General features: G+C 41.8%; 2 non-coding genes across 2 annotated transcripts; both read right to left on the bottom strand.

Moving 5' to 3' along the window:
* Positions 1 to 8,971: 8,971 nt before the first annotated feature.
* Positions 8,972 to 9,043, bottom strand: TRNAA-GGC (transfer RNA alanine (anticodon GGC)). Its single transcript has one exon. It is a non-coding gene; the product is annotated as a tRNA-Ala (tRNA).
* A 530-nt stretch (positions 9,044 to 9,573) lies between these two features.
* On the bottom strand, positions 9,574 to 9,645 carry TRNAV-CAC (transfer RNA valine (anticodon CAC)). The gene has a single exon. It is a non-coding gene; the product is annotated as a tRNA-Val (tRNA).
* Positions 9,646 to 9,958: the final 313 nt, after the last annotated feature.

Genomic DNA, 9,958 nt, shown 5'->3' with positions numbered 1-9,958 from the left:
GCTGCCCGTCTCTGCATCGCCTGATCCGTGGTGCACCGGTGGGTCGGTGGCTGTCGTGACATGGTAATGTTACCGTCATATTCCGCGTCTCATCTCACGTCTGTCCAGGTGGGCTAAGCTCGTCTGGTCTGAATGAACCATATACAAGTAAGGCGTATCGCTGTTGTGAGTCTCAGTACATATGGAGGCAATATGGTTGTGCAGTCTCTCTCTCTCTCTCTCTCTCTCTCTCTCTCTCTCTCTCTCTCTCTCTCTCTCTCTCTCTCTCTCTCTCTCTCTCTCTCTCTGTGAAGAATTTTATGTTGGGCAGACTGGTAAGGATCTTTCTGTTAGACTTAAGCAACATAAATATAGTATAAGAACGGGACAAAAATCAAATGCCTTGTTTAATCACGTTAAAAACTATGATCATTGTACTGACTGGAGTAATGCCATCTCAGTTATTAACTCTGACTCTATTACCACGAGAAAAATCATTGAATCTTCTTTTATTAAATACACAAAGAATTATAATCTTAATATTAGTGATGGTCTATACAAATTAGATAACTTTGCTGTTGATAGAATTTGCAAAATGATAAGTTTATGATACACTCGTTGTCTGTCTTGGACAATCACATGTTTACCATATGGCGTCCTAGCTACGTCTCTTCGATGTATATCAACTGACTGTTATATTTCTCTCTTGTGTCTCCCCAGATGATGTGATTATTACACGAAAGTGCACTTGGGAAGTTATCGTGTTTCATTTTCCATGTGGACTCATAGGAATATATATACACATGTACATATTCTTACCTTGCTTGCCTTTATCCATTCTCGGCGATACTCCGTGTGTGTGTGTGTGTGTGTGTGTGTGTGTGTGTGTGTGTGTGTGTGTGTGTGTGTGTGTGTGTGTGTGTGTGTGTGTCTGTCTGTCTGTCTGTCTGTCTGCCTGTCTGTCTATTTGTCTGCATACGTATCTTCTGCATATCGTGGAAGGCGACTGAGGGTTGGGAACTGGGGGGGTTGGAAATCTTCCCCTTCTGTATTACTTTTCAAATGAAGGAATAGAGGAAGGAGCCCAGCTAAGTTTCCCTCTAGGATTCATTCACTTATTCCTGACGCTACCTTGTTCTTGCGGGAAATGGCAAACAAATATGAAAAATAGAGTATGAAAGAAAAAAGACAGTGGCCAAGTGTTATGTGTTCTGTATCCTTGATAACCATTTGATCTGACTCATTCAGATAAGGTGCAAAACGCCAGTTGTGAAGATGTACAAAGGATAATAGAACGATGTACGTACGTACGTAGTGTGAGTATCTTGACTGATAGAAAGTACTGAAAGCGGCAGGAAGTAGCGAGATATTGTATTGTGCTTCGTACAAGACTGGCGGGCGACTCCGTCCTTCGTGCTGTGCCACACACAGTCTGGTGATTGTCGGGATGTGTAGCCATAATGTTTGATCTTATGACCATTAGTGATGCATCATGTGATGTTTACTATCACAACATCGGCTTCTTCCTCCTCCTCCAGGAGAGTGGCAATCAGGTGGCGGTTATTGTGGTAGCCCGGCACATGCAACTGTAAGATTTGAAGCAACGTTGAGAAAATGGGACACATTATAAAGAGTTCCATAATTTTTCTAATTCTTCCCCAAATTCATGTGGACCTGCAACACTGAAAATGTTGAAATACCGCTGGTGCAGAGGGAGGGAGAGGCAGGCCTGGGATGAGAGTGAGGCTTTGTAGGAGAGAAAAGGCTCGGGATGAGAGAGGCTGAACACAAGATGTTTGGCTGGAGAGTGAGGCTTTGAAGGAGAGAGAGGCTTAGGATGAGGGTTGGGTTGTACCAGAGAGAGAGGCTTGGGATGAGGGTTGGGTTGTACCAGAGAGAGAGGCTTGGGATGAGGGTTGGGTTGTACCAGAGAGAGAGGCTTGGGATGAGGGTTAGGTTGTACCAGAGAGAGAGGCTTGGGATGAGGGTTGGGTTGTACCAGAGAGAGAGGCTTGGGATGAGGGTTGGGTTGTACCAGAGAGAGAGGCTTGGGATGAGGGTTGGGTTGTACCAGAGAGAGAGGCTTGGGACGAGAGTCAGGCTGGACAGGAGAGAGAGGCTTGGGACGAGAGTCAGGCTGGACAGGAGAGAGAGGCTTGGGACGAGAGTCAGGCAGGACAGGAGAGAGAGGCTTGGGACGAGAGTCAGGCTGGACAGGAGAGAGAGGCTTGGGACGAGAGTCAGGCAGGACAGGAGAGAGAGGCTTGGGACGAGAGTCAGGCAGGACAGGAGAGAGAGGCTTGGGACGAGAGTCAGGCTGGACAGGAGAGAGAGGTTTGGGATGAGAGTCAGGCAGGACAGGAGAGAGAGGCTTGGGACGAGAGTCAGGCTGGACAGGAGAGAGAGGTTTGGGATGAGAGTCAGGCTGGACAGGAGAGAGAGGCTTGGGACGAGAGTCAGGCTGGACAGGAGAGAGAGGTTTGGGACGAGAGTCAGGCAGGACAGGAGAGAGAGGCTTGGGACGAGAGTCAGGCAGGACAGGAGAGAGAGGTTTGGGATGAGAGTCAGGCAGGACAGGAGAGAGAGGCTTGGGACGAGAGTCAGGCAGGACAGGAGAGAGAGGCTTGGGACGAGAGTCAGGCAGGACAGGAGAGAGAGGCTTGGGACGAGAGTCAGGCTGGACAGGAGAGAGAGGCTTGGGACGAGAGTAGAGAAGTGAACCTTCATAACTTATCCTTCAATAAAAAAGGGTTGTCTTGCTCCACTCAGTTGGAATGGGAAAGTAGTTGAAAATAACAAGTTGATGAATTGAAGATTTTAGTGTGGCAAAACCTGAACTGATTTTAAGGTCACACATGAAAGAAGATTAACATTTCAGAAGGTTGAAGGAAGATCAATATAAATGTCATCATTGATAGACTATTAGATTCATTAGAAGCCTCGGTAGATGAATGTTCTTGTTATTTTTATTAAGAATGAGGATGAATTAGTAATTAAGGCACACGGCGCTAATATCTTTGGTTAGTGAGCCATTATGTTTTGCACTGGTGTTATATTAAAGAACTAGAGTATGAGTGACGGAGTGAGATGTGGAGATTATATATCATTGTGAGTTATTACATAAAGTGATCGTGATGAACGTTACGAAGATCAGGCAAACTATGAGGCTCATTATTCCTACATCAGATATAATAATGTCAATCATTCCAGTAATCTTACCATAATTGACCTCTTCCATCTAGGCAGCCTTCCTCCCTCCCTCTTATCTTCTCCAGAACAAACCTGGTTCATTCTTGTGAGAGACGATAGTGTTTACTAAACTCTTCCTGTGACCAACATGTAAATGGTGTGACTGATCACCACACCTTACCTCACCTACTTCCTCCACCTGATCAATCTGCATCACTCCTTCCATTGCTCACTTCCATAATAGAATTAACGTTTCTACTACAAATGACCAGATTCACTTGGCCATGTTTGTTAACATCAGAGCAATAATCTTGAAGACCGACCATTCCTCACTATTGACCTTTAAGGCAGGAATCATTATTTTCCTCAAACTATCAATTGCTATTTATGTGGGGTCGGTCGGCTGTGGCTCCGGAGGGGTAAGCGACAACACAGACTCTGGTGGAGTTCCAGTAATGATGTTACTGAGTCAGTCGGGCACACAACACTGTGGTACACCTGGTAATATTTTGTTTGTCTTAACTAAGTCGATAAGTGGAAAACTGAGCAGCAGTTTACTTGCTTAGCTTGTGTACTTGTTCCTGGATTGTTGATGACGTTCACAATAACAGGTATAGGACTGGTCTTATATCTCTGTGTTCCAGCTGTGATTGGTACAAGTCGAGTGTACTGACGAACGGCGGTCCGTGGGGATGAGGAGAGAGAGAGAGAGAGAGAGAGAGAGAGAGAGAGAGAGAGAGAGAGAGAGAGAGAGAGAGAGAGAGAGAGAGAGAGGTCATTGTGCCGGGGGTGATGGGGGTCAGGGGTGGTGTTGGTGGGGTGGACGGGGTCAGCCAGATGAGCACATCTTGGTAGGTGGTGTGAGATGGACCCAGGAGGATTGTGTGTGTTGTGTCCAGCTGGTGGTGCCTGTGTGTGTGTGGCTCTAGTTAGTCAGGAGGACCTGGCTGGGGCGCGGCTCAGGTACAATAAAGATGGTATAGACATTCCTGAGCTTGAAGAGTGATGTCAGTCGGCGGTGAAGGTAGAGACAGTATGAGGAAGATTTGATGATGGAGTGAATGTGTTGAATATGAAATGTCTGAGGACAACATGTGGTGTGACGCGGGTTGATCCAGTAAGTAATGATAGGGTAAGAGAGATGTGTCATGATAAATAGAACATGGTTGACAGAGCTGAAGAAGGTGTACTGAAATGGTTTAGACATTTGGAGAGAGTGAGTGAGGGGAGGTTAAAGGAGGATACATGTGTCAGAAGTGTAGAGGACAAGAATAGGGCGGCCATATTGGAGATGGATGGAGGAAGTGAACAAGAGTTTAAGTGATCAGGGCCTGAATATGCTCAAGGTCACGTGAGAGGCGTGTATAGGATAAAGTGAACTAGGGCGATGTGATTTACAGGGGACGACCTGCTATCAGTGAACTGAAGCAGGACATATGAATCAAATGGGGTAAACCACGGACAGGGTTGTAGGGCCTGGTTCTGGACTGTGGGCTGTGCTTTCGTTGCATTACATATGACAGGTAAGGAATGTATGTGAGGGTATGAAGCATTATCTTATGTTCCTGGTGCTATCTCGATACTGTGGACAACGGTGAACAGAACATCGTAGACACAGAGTTTAAAAGGCCATATTATGAATGGTAGCCAGGGAATGAATGGCCCAGGAAATGGAAGCATTTAAAAGTTCGCGTTAAGTGATGGACTTCAATAGAATGTACAAACTTCCTTTCCAGTAACTGAACTAAAGCTTATGTTTATTTCCAGAGACGGAGTTTGATGGTTCATTATATAAAGACAGACTTCAAAGGATATCGTTGAATTAAGTGACTATAATTTTTTCAATTAAATGAGACATTTCCTAAAACAGCTGCAATTTGACGGAGTTTAAAAGTTCGCAGTTGTTTGAGAGAATTTTAAAGTTATTGACGGGATCAAAAGTTTAAGTTTAAATGACGCTTTGCACAAATTTTCGTTTAAATGACATACTTTCAATGTTTGTCTTTATATAATTTAGTTTAAAAGTCTCTGATCAAATAAAGCAGCTGAAATGATAACGCTCGAATACTGACGCTTAAATATTCCTGAATAAATGACGGAGTTGAATGGATGGATTTAAGTTCGCGTTTGTGGGAGGAATTTTGAAAAATTGTTTAAATGTCAGAGTTTAAAGGTTGGTATGTACAATGTTGACCAGATGGCGGTAGTGTGTAGACACAGCCATACCAGGTCGTATTTATCATCATTAAAGTCACCTTCCTTACTTACTTATGGCGGCGATGAAATTCACTGGTTCTTGATTCTGCACCAATTAACCTATCAGATAATGGTACAATGTTTGCCTGGTGTTGCATATATCACGTCTGTTGTTGAAACACAAGAATGCCAGGTGACTTTGGGAGTGGATGATAATGTAAAGATCAATATAAATGTGGGAAATCTTGAACCGCCATCACCAGACACAACACATGTTTGGATCTGGCGGGGGGAGGGACTTGCCTGTGACGTCACGATGCCCCGCCTCCAGCCTGGCGCCGCTCTGTGTGTGTGTGTGTGTGTGTGTGTGTGTGTGTGTGTGTGTGATTAGTATTTATGTATTACGGGAGAGAGTTGTACACTCGTGTTGTTCCGTCCCTTAACCTTTACTATGTGTGCTCACACACACACACACACACACACACACACACACATAACTTAGGATTTAATCCAGTATTTTCTTTAGACATATACCTTGTAGGTTGATTAGAAAAGATGAGGAAAAAAATATAAAAACATATACATATATTTACACACGTGTAGATATATGTTATGCATTGAGATGTGGAGAAAGAATTTCTTATATATTAACAAACGTGATTGAGGACTTAAAGAATCTAGTACAAACATAATGGTTATTGTGATAAATAATTCGTTTATGATAAATATGTACTGTGTTGCATTATAATGGTTGTTCAGTACCAAGGTCTGTAAGCCAGAATCCTTAAGACATGATAAAAACGTTTTAAAAACATAAACATTTATGATCATAAGGAACAGATTACATTAGCATGTTTGTATCTAACAGAAAATCAATTATAAGAGAGACCATTTAAGGCAGGAATATTTCATCTCTTAATAAAACATCTACATCTACGTCCTTTTCTTTCATCATTTCTTATGTTCACTTGTAATAAATGCCTCTTATCTAACATAAAAATTCTGTATAGGTATTTGATTAATGTTCTCCAACAACGCGTTGTATAACTCTTCGTTAGTGAAGTTCATTTCGTGTAATGGATCATGCATTACAAAATGTGTCTATCCACACAAGTGTTACACGTCCCAGGTAAAGATATATTCTAGAGATAGTGTATATCTAACATATATATGTGTTTTATGAATATTTATAAAAAGTTTTCCTGAGGGACAATACCTAAGACTTTCGTATTAAAGTTGATCAGTTGTAAGTGATCAAGCATTACAAAGGTGTGTCCATTGCCACAGGTGCTACTGATCCCGGGTCAAGGTATTTCACCATCTTTGTATCTTTAACCTTTCTAGTTATACATGTTTCATCCCGGATTCCATCCTCACAATCGATGACCAATCAACTACCGCGGAGGCGTAGCACAGAAATCATTGGGCCGCAGAGGACCAATCATAAATCGCAAGCAGCAGCGGTCCACCAATAGGGAGTCGACACACAGTAGCGCTGGCCAAGTGGCTACCGGGGACACAATATGGAGGAGTGGCCACGCCCGGACACTGGCTCATCTGGATCTATTCCTTGCTCTTCATAATCCTAAACACAATATCTTTTCATCGTAGGGAATTTATTACCTCATTAACGGAGTTACGATCTGCCTTTATTTCCGATCGTTTGAAGATAGTAAGAGGGTCGAGAGTGTGATGAGTAGGGACACAAAAATAGTCCTTCTCAGGAGGAGGGTAACAGGTCCTGAGTCTCAGCCCAGGTGATGGTGTGAACAGTATTATTATTATTACCACACATCACCAGCACACCTTTGATGGCGCTCCTACACCTTCGTATTATTATTACCACACATCACCAGCACACCTTTGATGACACTCCTACACCTTCGTATTATTATTACCACACATCACCAGCACACCTTTGATGGCGCTCCTACACCTTCGTATTATTATTACCACACATCACCAGCACACCTTTGATGACACTCCTACACCTTCGTATTATTATTACCACACATCACCAGCACACCTTTGATGGCGCTCCTACACCTTCGTATTATTATTACCACACATCACCAGCACACCTTTGATGGCGCTCCTACACCTTCGTATTATCATTACCACACATCACCAGCACACCTTTGATGGCGCTCCTACACCTTGGTGGCTGCTGCACTCCACACAGGAGCAGGGGATGGTGGCACATATCTATGAAGCAAAAAGGTTGTCGATGAGACTGTGCTATTTCTTCCCTTCCCTGGTCGATGATAGAGCCTTTCCCCAAGGTTACTTGTCATTCCTGGTGTAACAACGTATGGGTTGAGCCCGGTAACACCTTCTGAATAATAGTATGTGACAGAGTGGAGTGACCAGGAAGATAAGAATAAAGAGAATTACACACATAAATGTCACTTGCAAGGATCAAGCCAGAGATGAAGCATAGATAACTAGAAGGGTTAAGGAAACAAAAATTGTAAAATACCTTTACCCGGGATCAGTAGCACCTGTGGCAATGTACACACCTTTGTAAAGCTTGGTCACTTACAACTGATCAACCTTAATACGAAAGTCTTAGGTATTGTCCCTCAGGAAAACTTTTTATGAATATTTATAAAACATATATATGTTAGATATACACTATCTCTAGAATATATCTTTACCTGGGACGTGTAACACTTGTGTGGATAGACACAGGTTTGTAATGCATTATCCATTACACTAAATTATATCTTCACTATACCCTCTTCTTCACTACACAGTTACTTCTACCATACCATTGTACTCTCTGATGTTCACTAAAAATAATTTTTATCTTCACTACATAATCATTTCATATAAACTTTAATCTTTTATAACCCTTATCTCTACTACATTCGTATCTTCACTACAACCTATCTTGACAATATCCTTATCATCACTATACTCTTCTTCACTACACTCTCATCTTAACATCATCTTTCTGTTTACCGAACTTAGTTCAAAGTCTGACTTGAACGTAGCTTTGTAAAGTTTGTGTTCCTCATTGTGTTACCTCCTTATTATCATTGTAAAGGCAATTGTCACTATTCCCTAACTAAACCCTCATCTTCACTACACTCTCATCATTATCATTACTTCTTGATGTTCAATACAAAATCTTAACATATACATTTATCTTCACTACAGAATAATTTTCATTGCACCTTAATCTTCATTACTCCTTGTTTCAGCTACATCCGTATCTTCCATTCATTCTTATATCTTATATTAGTTACGTCTTTACAATATCTTTATGTCTTCTCTGTTCCGTCTTTTGAAAAATTGAAAATGAGAGTAAAGGATTTCCGGCCTTCTGCTCCCTACCCTTTTAGTCGCCTTGTACGACACGCAGGGAATACGTGGCAAGTATACTTTCTTCCCTATCCCCAGGGATAACAGCATCTGGTGTTCCCAGACGGTCACCCATCCAAGTACTAACCAGACCCAACGCTGCTTAACTTGACTGATCGAACGATATATATATATATATATATATATATATATATATATATATATATATATATATATATATATATATATATATATATACACACACACAAGACTGAAAACAATGAATTTTCCAAATAAAAAATGGAGGCGCCGGGGTTTGAACCCGGGTCCTCTCGCATGCCAAGCGAGCGCTCTACCACTGAGCTACGCCCCCAAGAACATATTTTGTGACATAGTATTATATGAAGTACTGAGATTACCACGGCAAAATAGTGTTTGACCGACCGTTGCCGACTTGCCGGCAAAATAATCACAGGGTAAATCTCCATGTTGCTGTCGTGTTTTCCTCTCAATTTTCCACAAAGAAATGAGTTTTACTTTTTTATTTTCTTTGCAATAGACTGGAACTAAGGAATAGACTGGAACTAAGCAATAGACTGGAACTAAGCTGACCTGGTATGAGGTCAGAGCCCTTATTATCATCCCTGCTAACTACCGGAAGCAGATTAAGTCGTTCCACAACCGATGTCCGGCCCATGTTAACTCTGATGTGCCCAGCAGTTGGAGGAGGATCGCCAGAAGCTTCTGGAAGATTTCAAGGACGTCTTGGTGGACCTGACCCTTTCAGATAAGGTCAAAAACCTCAATTCATTGTGAAGATCTTCACTATAACGTTGGACGAACATACTGAATGTTGCACACATGTGATGCGGACAAAATGAAACAAGAAAAAGACAAAAATTATGTCTGGTGTGGGTCTCGAACCCACGACCTTGAGTGTGTGAGACTCACGCTCTACCACTGAGCTAACCAGACAATAGAAAAATACGTCTGTTTCTTCAATTTGAATTAATGAAAATCTTTGCGAGGCAGCGTTAAGAAAAGAGAGATGTCTTTGACGAAATTTACTTGTTTGGCTTATTCTTCTGTTCCTCATTATCGAAAGTAAACATATTGAAAGATATATATATATATATATATATATATATATATATATATATATATATATATATATATATATATATATATACTGGAAAGGATCACAATTTTGTGCGTGATCAAGTATATTCCCATGAGTCCACGGCGAAAATGAAACAAGATAAGTATGAATGAATGAAAGTGTAATAAA

This window comes from Panulirus ornatus, chromosome 58, assembly GCF_036320965.1.
Source record: "Panulirus ornatus isolate Po-2019 chromosome 58, ASM3632096v1, whole genome shotgun sequence".
Lineage (NCBI taxonomy): Eukaryota > Metazoa > Arthropoda > Malacostraca > Decapoda > Palinuridae > Panulirus > Panulirus ornatus.
Note: the sequence above shows the minus strand (reverse complement) of the source record. Positions and strands in the feature narration are given on the sequence as shown.